Consider the following 15,029-nt stretch of genomic DNA (forward strand, 5'->3'; position numbering starts at 1 on the left):
GTCGAACTTGATCCTATCAGCCCCCGGAGCCGAATTGCGACACGAAAGGAGCGCGAGTGAGAGCTCCAGCATTGAAAAAGGCTGGCTGATCTCGTCTACCGAATTCGTCGTTTCGCGAGGAATCATCTGTGCCGGCACGGAATCAGGACATACTTTTCGCGCGAACTTGAGAATCCACCGATCCGAGTACTCCTCGCTCTCGTTGTTTGAAGACCGGTTACGCATCCTTCGCGCCGTGTTCCAAAGCGTATTCATCGACGTTTCGCGCGATAAACCGTCCACGAATTGCCGCCAGTATCCGCATTTCTTGGCTTTGATGAGGCTCTTGAGTTCGCGTTCAAGAGTTGAGTACGCTTCGAAATACTCGGGTGTTCCGCGTTTCCGGAAAAGCTTAAACGTGTCGGATTTTTTACGATAAATCTCAGTGCATTGCTGGTCCCACCAAGGGGTAGGAGGTTTCCTACGAAAAGACGTTCCTGGAACCGGCCGAGTTTGAGCTCGAAGCGCGCTGTCCAAGATCAGATTGGAGAGGAAGTTATATTCCTCCAACGGTGGAAGCTCTTCTACCGACGACACGGCTTCATCTATCGCGGTCTTGAACGTTGTCCAATCGATATTACGGGTGAGGTCGTACGCGACGTTAACGGATTCCGACGAATTGAACCCACTGGCAATCGAAATGCCGATCGGCAAGTGATCACTACCGTGGGGATCCTGGATCACATTCCACGTGCAATCCAACGATAATGAATTAGAGCAAAGTGTGAGGTCTAATCTACTTCCATTTGAGGATGGACCAGCCAGACGTGTTACTTCTCCATTGTTAAGAATTGTCATATTGAAGTTATCACAGAGGTCATATATCAAAGTAGAACGGTTGTCATCATACAGTTCCCCCCAGCCTGTACCGTGGGAATTAAAATCTCCCATAATCAACCGCGGAGTAGGAAGAACTGAACAGATATCTGAAAGTTGTTTTTGACTAATCGAAACTCGGGGAGGAATATACACAGAAGCAATACAAAGGCTCTTGCCTTTAACAAAAGCCTGACATGCGACAACTTCAATACCTGGAAATTGTGGAAGATTCACTCTATAGAAGGAATGGCACTTTTTGATCCCCAAAAGTACTCCTCCTCCACGCGAATCCTCACGATCCAGTCGAATAATGTTAAAATCATGAAAAGGAAGATCGATATCTGAAGAGAGCCAAGTTTCACATAGAGCAAATGCATCACAATCATTATTGTGAACCAAAAACTTAAACGATTCTATCTTAGGAATAAGACTTCGACAATTCCACTGTAGAACAGTGATCAAATCCCCGACCTCGTTTGGAAAATTATCCATCGAAAGAAATGATTGCTGCAATGAGGGGCCACTTCAATGTCAATTGCTTCAAGAGGGTTTTCACAGTAGGAAGCATTGCCAGAACAATGCTTTTCAGAGGATCAGAAATATCGAGGTAATTGAGGATACTGTCCACAATGTTATCAAATGAGAACAACCCAGATGAAGAAGGGGCTTGTGTTCTGAAAATTGGGGCATCGGGGGTTTTGGATGTCCCCGGGAGAGGTGGAAAATCCTGGGTATAATCAGTTCTGCGGAATCCAGGAGGAGTAGAAGTCTCCTTTTTTCCACCACTCCTTGATTTGGGCAAGCTGATTTGGGGTTCTTGATCTGCAACTTTCCGCGAACGGATGCGTTTTCGTTTCCGGGCAGAACCTTCCGGAAAACTGAAAGAAACTCCCTCCTCAGCCAAGTCAGAGCCAGACTCGTCATCTGACAAAAGAGCGAAGGGATTTGTTTCGTTGGTCGATGGCGTTCTTTAAGAGAGCGCTCTAGTTTTTCCCCGCGTTGTTTGTACACCGGGCATGACGAGATACCATGAGGAGTTCCCTTACAGTACACGCATTTTGGTGCGGTAGCTGCACAGGTGTCATCCCCATGCTTCTCTCCGCATTTGGAACAGCGTGCCTTGCTGCCACAGTGGGAGGCCGTATGTCCCAACTGCTTACAGTTTTGGCAGTTCATGACCCGGAGAACGAACAAGCGCACAGGTAGTCGAAGTTTTCCCAGCTCGATATACTGAGGAAGGGCTGAACCAGAAAAGGTCACGCGAAACGAGTCTGTGGGGGTAAAACTCTTTTTACCCTCGCTGACAGATACTGAGCCCAGTTTTTGGACATCCAGTATCTTCACCGGGGGGAGCAAGGGGTTCTTGAAACGGCCAACCGCCTGCTTCTCCAAGATCTCGGGGGTCAGACTCGCTTCGGTGACCACACCTTCGATCTCCACATCACGAGCTGGTATGTAAACCCTGTACTCAATCGTAAAGAGCTGGGAGGCAGCAATCTCGTTAGCCTGCTTCAGGTTTGAAACGACAACACGAAGTTTATTATGCCTAACCTTCGTGATTTCGGTCACGGCCGAGTATCGCTTCGTCAGATCAGTGGAAATTTGCATCAAGTTCAAAGGTTTGTTTTTGGGCTGAAAGTAGACAACCCATGGCCCAGTCGAGTCATCTGGATAGGCTCGCGATCGGGGGCTTTTCTGAGACGAACCATGAATGACAGGACGTTTTCGTCTTTTCTTGCCATCGAGTGGCAAACTGGTGTCATCTTCCGACAAAATGTCCATATCGTCTTCTGACGAGACGTCCATTTTGCCGTACTAGTGGGTGATGAATAACATCCGAAGTAACAAGGCTGTATCCAAGTCCACAGCCATGACATTGTTAGACGTTGAGAAAGCGTTTGACAATGTCTGGCACAATGGGCTTGTATACAAGCTTTGTAACTTCAACTTTCCTTCGAATCTTGTTAAAATCACCCGTAACTACCTTCGGCAAAGGTCGTTCAAGATATCGTGTAATGGCTGCCTTTCAAACACGTTCTCCAACCCAGCAGGTGCCCATTGCATAACAGCATCTTCCCTTGACATTCCTCCCCTTGGAGACGGTTGCGTGTTCTTCCTGTTTGCAGACGATACCGCAATAACCGTCAAGGGTAGGATGCCTCCCCAAGTAGCATTGCAAGTTTTATCGAGGTTTTAAAGCATTCTACAAGTTTAAATCATAGTCTACAGAACCCTCATAAAACCCAAATTGTTACTTGGGTCGCGAAATAATAAACAAGCTCCAACGATGCCTTGACGTCTTTGCTGATCATGCCACAACGTGGAAAATCAAAATCAATGTTCCTCCATCGACAATCACCAAAACTAAAACCGGCTCCCTCTTGCACTGTAATCGTGGATGACACAAGGGTTGAGTGGTCCGCCGAAGTAACCTATCTCGGGATGTTGCTCGATGAAAAGCTCCTCTTCCGTTCGTAGGTAGAGAAAACTGTAGTCAAGTGTTCTGCCTTGGTTAGGTGTCTGTATCCGCTGATTTGCCGCAGATCCCGCCTCTCAAGGGTGAACAAACAAATCATAGCACCTGCGATCCTCTACGCAGCTTCGGTATGGGAATCATGTGCACAGACTCACAGGAACAAAATCCAGGTCGATCAGATTAGAGTGCTGATGATGTCCTTGACACAAGAATTTCAGACCTCCACCAAGAGGCGAACGTTCCAAAATTAGATTTAAAAATAGATGACTTACTTTGATAAGCAATTTGTGTATAGTAGGTTCGGTGTATATAGTAGTTATAAATTAGTTAAAGTTGTGAATAGTAGTTATAAGTAGTCTCCTTTTTCGAATTCAAAACAAACCAATCCCACCAAGGTGGTCATACTCTAAAACAGGCCTGATAGGACTAGGAACTGTAAATAATAATTAAAATTTCAAATGTACTAAAGTTGAAAAGACGCATCTGTGTCACTTGATAATTCAGACATGTAAACCAAACAAATAAAAGAAATAAAGATCATTTAAACATCAGCAGCTTGTGCTAGCCACACTGATTTCGTTCGTATTGAAGAATCCAAGTGACGGTTGACTCACAGATGGCGAGTGGGTGAAAATGGTAATGACGTTTTGAAATCTTTTAAATTGCATGACATTTTTTTTTAGTAAATCATTATTTCTGTAATTGTGCATATAAAATTAGGTGTTGCATGATCAGTTTTGGCTTTGCTTTGATTTGCCAATTAGCAGGCTTCTATTTTCTTCGGTGAACGCAGAATTGAGCAAAATAGACAGCTGAGCGTAACATGAATGATTCTGAGTGTAGTAGTGGGGATGATTCCTAACATATTATTTTTCCATGTTGAGTCTTTTACGATTGCATTCTGCTGAGTGAGCTGAATGAGAATTTTGGAGAAATAATAACTTTTTTATTTTCTAGCGTTAAACATACCTAAACGTAGGCGTCACGCATATACCGTAAAACTGCTGCGGCCAAACCAACTGATTTAAATCAGTGAGCCAAAAACTATCTGACTAGACTATTTAGCATTCGGATGCTACGCATTCAATCTGGTAGAGAAAATTGTTCGGCTGCCTTTCAGATTATCCTTCTTTCTTTCTACTGCTGTCAGTTCTGAGCAGGGCCCCACAAAGTTACTTTCAATCGAAAATCGTCATGTGACGATGAACCTGTCAACCATCACTTTCAATTGAAAGTCATTCTGTCTTCTCTTCGAGCAGATCCCCGTCAACATCAACAGAACCACTTTCGATCAGTTTTCATGCTGTTTGTTTTGGCTTGACTCGTCTTCATTTCTTATTTCATTGTCAAATGAACTTACTTTTGCATTGAAGCGAAGCTGTTCGATCCAAATTCATGCAGTTTTTATGACTTTTGTTGTTTGTTCACTCGGTTCATTTAAGCGTATGCGCTAGCAATGGGCGATACTGTATCAATATCGATAATATCGATACTTTTAAGTCGATATTTCAATATTTTGTATCGATACTACTAAGTCCGATATTTCTGTGTATCGATACCTTTATCCCGATATTATATCGATACACCTGAATATTTTTTTAATCGATTCTCTAGATGCAAATTTCAACTTAATTTAATTCCAAATATCTTACTGTCATTGCCATTGTCATAGTCATTGAGCAAAATAATCAGATTGAAAATCAGATGCTTTGACAAATACAGTATGACAGCAGATGGAACCAATAAGAGTTATTTGGGTATGACCTTACATTTCGTCGACGACGACCAAAAAGCTATGAAATCCATCGCTCTTGTCACACGCCCCTTAGAGGATTCTCATACTAAAGATCACTTGGTAAAGCAATTCAAAGCCAAATACACGGAATGGAATATCGAAAATAAGGTTTAAGTAAAGCTTTTAAATACCGTGTATTTCATTTTAATTAGCGTTCTTGTTACCGATGGTAGCACAAATAAAATGTAATACAATAAACAATAAATTTGAAGCAGCAGACAGGGTAGAGCAGTAACACACGTAACACACAAATGAAGACACTACCAACGATGATCTACCGAGCTAGATTCAAGGCAGCAAACAAAGCCTGTGGGACATTCACGATCGTTTGGTAGCTAACCAAACTAGGTCGTGGAAAAAAACGGCATCGATGAAACCCAACCCAACCAATTGAGCGGAATATCCGGAGAGCCTCAAAACTATTTACAACAGAAAGTCATTCCTAGATCACCTCTTCTTGATCGCAATCGACTAAATATCAAGGATGGTAACATCTGTACCGTCCAGGACTGGCTGAACATGTGAAAACCAATTCAGACTCAACGCTACTAGAATGTTCAATTTTCTGTTATATAATAACACAATTCTTTACTTTTTATCTCCTGCCGTATTATTTAGAAAAACGAAATTTCTCCAAAACCTGTATCGATACGGAAATATCGATAATATCGATACTTGTCACCCGATATTTTGAGCTTATCGATACATTCCAATTCGATATCTCGATACTCAAGTATCGATACTTTTCACAATATCGCCCATTGCTAGTATGCGCATAGATCTGTGCACGTGGATGCCAAATTTATCATTGTCGGGTGGTTTGTTTACAAATCAATATGGGTATTTTTTGAATCGGGGTGACAGCCGGCGCCGGTGGTGTTGTAGTAAGCGTGACTGCTTTCTAACACCCCAATGGGTCTGGGATCCATCCCAGCCGAGGTCGGTGGGATTTTTCTGAGGCATAAAAATCTCTGGTCACGTCTTCCTTCGGAAGGGAAGTAAAGCCGTTGGTCCCCGGCCCATGTGTGTTGTGAATGGGTGCGATATCCTACGCAGGTGTGGAAGCTGCCTTCCTGCACATTCAATTGCCGTCAATGGATGGCAATCGATGTCCGTCGGTGATTGGCACTAGATTGCGGAACAGAGACCGACGTTAAATAAAGGAAAGAAGAAGAAGAAGAAGAAGAATCAGGGTGACGTCTTGAGATCAAAAATTGATATGTGACGCCATTTTGAAATCCAAGATGGCAGCTTCCAGTTTAAGAAAAAGTAGGAAATGCTGTCAAATACTTATCAATAAAGGTGTTTTGGGAATCGGGATGATGCCTAGAGAATGAAAATCGATATCCGATGGCATTTTGAAATCAAAGATGGCGGCTTCCGATTTTCGAAAAAGTGGAAATACAGTCAAATACACATCAATATTGGTATTTTTTGTAATCGGTATGAAGTGTACAGATCGTACATTGATATTCGATGCCATTTCGAAATCCATGATGGCGGCTTCCGATTTCAGATTAAGTGGGAAATGCTGTTAAAAACCCGTCAATATAGGTATTTTTGGAATCGGGATGGCGTCTAGAGGCCGTAAATTGATGCCATTTTTAAATCCAATATGGTGGCTTCCTATTTCAGAAAAAAATGGGAAATGCTAATGCCGTCCCATCAATATGGGTATTTTTGGAATCGGGGTGACGTCTGGAGATTGGAAATCAATATCCGACGCCATTTTAAAATCCATGATGGCAGCTTCCGGTTTGAGAGAAAGTGGTAAATTCTATCAAATACTCATACACTCGCCACCGGGGTGTTCTGAGGCATAACATCTCTGATCACGCCTTCCTTCGGAAGGGAAGTAAAGCCATTGGTCCCCGGTTCATGAGTTGATGGGTCGATAGGTAGGGTCCAGGTGTGGGAGCTGCCTCCCTGGCGTCGGTAGCATTGGTGCTCAGCACGGAAAACAAGATCGACGGAAAACAAATCAAGGAAAAAAATACTCATACAAACGATTTTTTTTTTAGAATCAGGGTAACGTCTAGAAGCCGGAAATCGAACGAAATAATAGTGTCAAATATCCTAAAATATAGTGTCAAATATCCTAAAATATGGTTATTTTCAGAATGGGGATGAGACGTAGATGCCGAAAATTGATGTCACGCCGTCTTTAAATCCAAGATGGCGGCTTTGGTTCAGAAAAACTGTGAAATACTGTCAAATACCGAACAATGTGGGTTTTCTGGAATTGGGCTTACATCTAGAAGAAAGAAATCGATGTCCGACGCCATCTTGAAATTCAAGATGGTGGCTTCCAATTTCAGAAGAAGTATCAAATAGCCTGCAAATGGCATCGAATATCGATTTTCAGCATCTACGCATCGTCCTCGTTCCGAAATACTCAGATCTAAGGGTATTTGACACTTTTTGTGAAACCCGATGGCCGCCTTATTGGATTCCAAAATGGCATCGGATATCGATTTTCGGCATCTAAGCGTTGTCCCTGTTCCGAAAATAACCATATATTAGGGTATTTGACACTTCATAAAACCAATGGCCACTATCTTGAATTCCAAAATGGCGTCGGACATCTATTTACGGCACCTTTGCGTCGTCCCCGTTCCGAAAATTCCCATATTGTAGGGTATTTCCCTGACCCCGATGGCTGCCATCTTGGACTCCAGATTGGCCTCGTTAATTTAATTTTCGATTAATATAAAATAATATATAATTACTACACATAATCCGGATGCCATCCCTATCGGCAACCGACATCCGGATACTATATTTTGATGCCTGCGTCGTCAGGTCGTGAAAAGTCGAATGAGCCCCAAATTGAAGTGAAAGTGGAAGAAACGAAGGAAGCAGTTTTCGAGTCATTAATTGTGTCAATTGAAACCAGTCTTTGCTTCAAATGAAATGAACTGAAGCACTTGACGAACGAAACAAGTGATAGTCCAGTCATGTTTGAAAAGAGGAATGTTCATCGTGACTCGATAACAAGAAACACGATGACTTACACGAAAATGATATTGCTCGAAATGAAGCGATTCTGCGGAGAGTTCATTTTCTTTTCTTTGTTTCGAAACTGCAGAACCCTGGTTCTGAGTCGATCTGCAGAGTCGGTACGTATCGGTATCGCCATTGTTAAAGTGGCGTCAAAACGAAAAACTGTACCCAAGTCCTGCTAGCCGGTTCATTTTGAATTTCCCGCCCCCACCGCAAAACTGAAGTGGTCAACATACGATACCGAACATCATGCAAATTGTGCCTATGCTGTGGGCTCTTTATACTAAAACAGAATTTAGTTAATTCTACGAAAAAGGCACAATACATGTGACCGAAACGTCAGATGAAAACTTAAAACCCCGTTTTTGAGCATCAAAAGACTGAAAGCCACATAACCTCCAACATAGGTCAGTGAATTCATCAAAAAAGTTCCATACGAACGGATTAAAATGATTCGAATTTTTTACGACGATTTTTATTAGGGGACTGAGTTTCACGTTTAGCGCTTCCTTGTGGTTCAGCCGGTTGGTTGGTGGCGCTCTTGGTGTGCTGCATTGCATGTCCATGCCTGGAGTTGAAAAGCAATGTTAGAAAATGTTTTTCCTTCAAAATCATTGAAACGTCTGGTCGATGCAAGAATGCATAAACTGCCCAATTCCGTGGAAGTTTCTGCACTTCTGCGTTGGCTTCCAGATGTTTCACTTATTTCCACAAAGGTTTTCTATCATCACACAGCGAATTTCGAGGTCAAGTGCGCGAAGTGAAACGGAGCAGGATGATGCAAGCAAGTTGACTTACTGCTGAGATCAGGAAATTTGAATTTCGTTTGATGACTATTCAGTAAAACATAATGAATACTGAAAACTCGGTACTCTATTTTACTGAGTTTTAGTCATTCACCGTAAATCTGTTATATTAGGGAAAATTCAGTGCAGCTACTGAACATCAGTAGTTTCATTGGGAATAGCTGAATGTTCGGTATTTTTTTGTGATTTACAGTTCGAAAACTGTAAAAAAAAAATTACCGAACAGGGAAGCCGTGATTAAGTGTATATATCAAATGATAGCGAGTGACTCCATTGACAGTAACGATGAGGTTCGAATGAGAAAGGGCCTCTTCAAATGATGGGCATGTGCGAATTCGTTTCCACAGAATTGATTGAATGGTTGTATTGGTTCATCTTCAATCGAATGATATGAAATTTAACAGCACTGCCTGGAATCCTCAACGGGAATTTACAGTTTCTCCATAGAGAACTGGTGGAACCCACACTCTACGTCTGGAATCTCCACCGTGAACTACTGGAATACATGTCGTAAATTTCAGGAATCACTTAGGGAACGTCTGAAATCTCCGTCGGAAAGTTGCTGGAATCCTCGTCGTGAATGTCTGAAACAAAGTCTGCCATTTTGGAAGTCATAACAAGCAACATTCATTTAGAACGGTTCAAAAAAATCTGGAGTAAACGTGTGGAAGTCGGACACATATGGAATCTCCGTCGGGAGCTGCTGTAATCCACGATGGGAGTGTCTGGAATTTCTATCGTGAGCGTCTCAATCCAAGCCTGCAATTTCAGACGTTGAAACACGCATACACTTTAGGAACGTCTGGATTAGTGGCGTCGGTGGAGTAGTGGTAAGTGTGATTGCCTCTCACCCAAAAGGCCTGGGTTCAATCCCAGTCGGCACAGCTGAAGCATAGCATCTCTGATCACGCCTTCCTTTGGAAGGGAAGTAAAACCGTTGGTCCCCGGTCCATGAGTTGATGGGTTGACAGGTAGGGTCCATGTGTGGGAGCTACCTTCCTGGCGTCGGTAGCTTTGGTATTCAGTACAAAAAACTAGATCGACGGAAAACGAATCAAGAAAAAAAAGTTGGAAACATATCTCCATCTGTAATATCTGCAATCCTCATTGGTAATGTTCAGTATCTGCTTCGGGAACTGCTGGAATCCTCACTGGTAACGTCTATCATCTTCGTGGGGAACTGCTGTAATCCACGTTGGGAATGTCCAGATACATTTCAGAAACGTCTGGAGAACCTGTTAGAACGTCTTAGACTAGATATCCTAGTCAGTAAAAGCATGTTATTACCAAGCCAAAGTGGTGGGTTCGATTCCCGGTTCGAAATTTATTCGACTTCGCTGGGCAAAAGTATCATCGTGCATTGGTTGAAATAGAAAGCTCTCAATTAAAAACTGTGGAATTGCATCTAGAACATTGAGTTGAGAGCCGGGAAAACGATAAAAAATAAATTTAATAAACCTGGAAGAAGAAGAAGATGAAGAAGGAGAAAAAGTAGAAAATTAATACGAACGATAACGTTTAAAATCTTAAATTTTAGATTTCAACATACGTAACACTCATGAGGAACGTTTCAGTAACGTCGGGTGCACCTTTTAAAACGACATAGTTTGATAGGAAACTGGGAACTGCTTGAATGATCGTAAAAATTGTCTGAAATTACTTGAGAAATGTCTGGAATCTCCTTTGGAAACTGCTGGAATAATCTTTGGGAATGTCGGGAACGATTGATTTCTTGATTTCAAGACTGTCAAAATACGCATCACGCATGACTAACGCTTCAAGAACATCAAGTCAGAATCATATAAAATCCCTGCCAGTAACATCTGGAATCGGCATCAGGAATGACAGGTATCTTGTTCGGCATCTGCGGGAATCCCCACCGGGAGCGTTTGACATCTCCGATTGGAACTGTTGGAATCCACATCGGAAATTTTTGCAACATCGCGAACGTCTCTCCGTCGGTAATGACTGGAATCTCCGTTGGGGATATCTGGGATCTCCGTTGTGCAAATTTGCAATTTTAGGCATCAAAGCACACAACCCTTCAAGAAAAACAGGAGAATCCGTCAGCAACGTCTGAAAACCAATACGGAAACATATGGAATCTCGGTCGGTAATATCTGGAACCATCGTCTGAAATGTCCGGTATCTTCATCGGCAATTCCTGGAATGCACAATTGGGATCGTCTTGTCGGATGTTTTCCAATTTTTTTCAAACAAGTACTGAGGATCCTAGAGTTAACTCGTTAATAATATGTTTAACGGAAATTAAAGCATTTGCATTTTTTTTTTAGTTTTGTGCCCTGACCTCAGTATTTTGATTTGGGATATGAATTTAAAAAGAAAATTAGGGATTCTCAAACAATTCAGTTCATGAAATATACAACTTTGCATGAGTATGTAATCAAACAAAATCTTAAGCTATAAGGATGCAACATTGAATTTGTTTAGCTTTACAGGGAATACATTTCATAAGCGATGGTTGAGTATTTTTTCAAACAGTAACACATACTAAATTAAAACTACATATTATATCAACGGAAATAACGTAAGCTACAATATAGAACCAAAATTTCTAATTCGAAAAAGCGCAGAGAGAAAATTAAATCATTATATTTTACTATCAAAGATACCCCGTTTTACGGTACCAGAAAATCACCCGGTTTTACCGGTAATACCGATACCACAAAACCATCGCTTGAATAGGAATCAAGTAGAGATGGGACATTTATGCTGTAATGGACTGTGTAAATATAAGTAAAAAGTTTTCAGCGGAGATAAGTAGTGAGTCGTTAGCGAATTAGCAATCAGGAAGGAATGAGTAACAATAGTTGTAATGAGTCTCACTCACTCATCCACTCACTAGCTCTTGACTCACTTACTCTCTTCTAAACATTAAAAGAAATTTTAACACTCGACTTAAACGTAGCTCTTTAAAGTTCACGTTGCGCCTTTCTTCCCGTTCATGTATATTTTTTATGATATATCCTTTTATATTCTTCCCATTTTGCCTGAAGCTTACTTTTGATTCCTGCTTCTCTTTCACTGACAAACAAAAATATGAAACAGTACGGCTGTTCACAACTTCCATTCATGATGTTGAATTTTTCTTTCCCTGTCCAGATTAAACAATGAACAAACACCAGCCTACCTCACTACGAGGAAACAACTTCCAGAAAGATACTTTTTTCCTCCCCCACAGTTCTATATACAAAAAAAAGGACAAGCACATTTTTTTCATATCGCTTTCATTTCTGGTCTTTTGCAGATAACGAGGTGGAAGTAAACCACTTCCCTCCACTGTTTGTCCGAGCCACGATAAGAAAAGCAACAGCCCCAACGTGTAGCCGGTCGCGGTCACTGGTCCGCTGGCGAAAATAGAGGGGCAGCCATATGCTAAGAAGGACACACCGAGCGTCGTCGAAACAGAAGAAAAAACGGAAGCTGCTCCGAGCCCCGACTGGGTCCACGCCCAGGGATATTGAATATTTAAATTCAGTACCGTGAAATTGAAAGTGAACTTCCAGGCTGAAGAGAAGGAATCTAATAAGTGCTCGTGATTTTTTTTCCCTTGCCTGTCTGTTTCCGTTAGATTTTAATAATTTTTACTTTCGGGCAGTTGTGTGTATGTGGGTGTGTGCGCGTCCCAGTCTGTTGAAAGGCAGCTGAAGAAGGTCGAAACTATGTAAATAAATTTCAAATTTATGTAAATTCGAAGCGAAGATAACGAGGATCTGACAACACCAAATCTGGGTCTCAACTGTGTGTAAAACGAACGGTCGCCGAGATTTCAAGGTGAGTTTGGATGATTGTTGGCTTTCTATTTTGGGGTAATCCAGAGGGATTGTACCTTTATTCTAATTCATAGCATTACAGGGGGAAACATTTAAAAGTTGGGGAAAGATGAAAAAATCAAATCAAAGCAAAAACAGGTGGCACTTACCATCATTCCATAACTGTTTCAACAATGGTCAGTCCCAAACGGTGATGGACTCGCAGAATGAACATCATCGGTGACATCCCTTTGGAGTGCTGCACGCTTTTATGGCGCTTATGATGATCCGGAAATATGGCACACCGGTCGTAACAAATTTGCAGCGTTGTCATTTTGTTCCCCCCTCTGACAAACGCCGCAGTCTCTGGTTATACTCGGCCCGGTTCACGCACACCAGCTTGCAGAGCTACCTACCTACTGTTATTCTACACCCTTGACAGAGTGATAAAAACTGAAATATTGCTAGTCCCGGTCCTGGGGGAACTGGATTGAGCGAAGTTATCTATTGCTATTTTTCTTCTAGCTCGTTTCGATTTTTTATGATCATCAAATGGGAAGGCTTATTGACTGATTGATGACAGTGGGGAAGTTTTATGTCGCGTCGTAGGCTTATTTGGGGGTCGTTTATCTCGGGAAGGTGCAACTGGTGAGGTGGAGCACGCGAGTGATGGTACTAGTGGAGTTTGGTGAAATGGATGGACTCACCTTTTCGATGTTTGAATTGGTGCATATTACCAACATTCAATTGTTAACTAATTGCAGTACACTGAAGTCTTTTTTTACACGGTTTTTTTTACGCGGTTTTTTTTACACGTTTTTTTTTACACGGTTTTCCACGATTTACACGGTACGTTTTTAACGATTTCTCGACAACGATACAATCTATCGACTTGATTCCAATCACATTATCCGTTTCAAGCTATTTGTAACCGAATGGCATACTTAAAAAAAATCGCAATTTTTGGTGTAAATACAGAAATTTTTAAAATATGTCTATATGGACCATATCATGCTTTAATTACAAATGGCAAGCATGCGAAAAATCAAAATCTCGTAGGTTATTTTTAACACGGTTTTTTTTTTACACGGACCGTATCCCCCGTGTAAAAAAAGACCTGAGTGTACTATATTTATGAATTCAAACCCTGCTAAGAACAAACCCAAAGAGTTATAATTTTTTTTTTAAATTAAATTGTTTGAATGACTTGCTAAAAAACTGCTCAATGCATCCAAAATTACTCAGAAAGTAATGATACAAAGCTTGCCTGTTTTATTATTAAAGGCACATAAAAAAGTCACATCTGACGTTTCAGTTAGATATGACTTTTGAATGTCATGTCAAATTTATTGGTCTTTATTCAATATCTCTGATACGATTGACGCATCGTAGAGTAGTATTTTCGGCAAAATTTCAAGTTTTATTTGAAAACGTCAGTAAAAAATATATAAAAAAGACTACTTTTGATGAGACAAAACATGATTTAGTGTAATGAGAGAGAGAGAGAAGGATTAGTATTTTCCATTTAATTCCACTACTTTATTTGCTTATCCTTGACAGATACGCGTATTTCGTCTACAATGTGCAGACTTCTTCAGTGTCTTGTACTAATACTCGACTAGTCAGTCAGTCGAGTATTAGTACAAGACACTGAAGAAGTCTGCACATTGTAGACGAAATACGCGTATCTGTCAAGGATAAGCAAATAAAGTAGTGGACATCAATGGAAAATACTAATCCTTCTCTCTCTCTCATTATACAGGTATTCCACTAAAACGCCCACATTCATCATGATTTAGTGTATAAAACGGATTTCGAGACATTAAATCTAAAAAAAAATAATATAGCATTAGTGCTCAGCACGGAAAACAAGATCGACGGAAAGCAAATCAAGGAAAAAAATGTTTTTGACTAAAAAACAACTTTGTGGAAGACACTAAACCTCCAGAATGAGTAACTGAAAAGATACATTTTTAATAGCTGTTTAGTACTGGTTTAGTACAATAATTATTTTGACAAAATATGGCACTTTTATATTAAAAACATTGCCGGTAACACAAAGTCACTTTATGCAAATATTTTTTTGTTTATTAATTTATTTCATAAGGCTCAATCGAATTAACTTTACGCAGCCGAGGGTTCTTGATCACTAAACAAAACATCTTAAGACTATAGTCAAAAGGTACAACACAATAAACACTTTATCTTCCGCTATCCAAAAAACCTCATCCATCAAAACGGGAGCCGCATCCAGTGGTTTCATTGTATGGCAGTATCGTCAACGGGGAGCAGAGTGCTTCCATTGCAGAAATGGACGC

General features: G+C 41.1%; 2 protein-coding genes across 3 annotated transcripts in view; both read left to right on the plus strand.

Moving 5' to 3' along the window:
* The window catches only part of LOC135711029 (uncharacterized), a 405,472-nt gene extending 404,324 nt beyond the window's left edge, over positions 1 to 1,148 (plus strand). The window contains exon 2 of the mRNA XM_065233774.1: positions 1,100 to 1,148. The gene's annotated coding sequence lies outside the window, so the exon portion shown is untranslated. The remainder of the gene's footprint in view (positions 1 to 1,099) is intronic.
* The window catches only part of LOC135711019 (leucine-rich repeat neuronal protein 2-like), a 451,318-nt gene that overhangs the window by 273,369 nt on the left and 162,920 nt on the right, over positions 1 to 15,029 (plus strand). For both annotated transcript variants that reach the window (XM_065233760.1, XM_065233759.1), the window contains exon 4: positions 12,207 to 12,733. The gene's annotated coding sequence lies outside the window, so the exon portion shown is untranslated. The remainder of the gene's footprint in view (positions 1 to 12,206; positions 12,734 to 15,029) is intronic.

Source organism: Ochlerotatus camptorhynchus, unplaced genomic scaffold, assembly GCF_037179485.1.
Source record: "Ochlerotatus camptorhynchus isolate MF236.1 unplaced genomic scaffold, CSIRO-AGI_Acam_v1.1 ptg000416l, whole genome shotgun sequence".
NCBI classification, from domain to species: Eukaryota; Metazoa; Arthropoda; class Insecta; order Diptera; family Culicidae; genus Ochlerotatus; species Ochlerotatus camptorhynchus.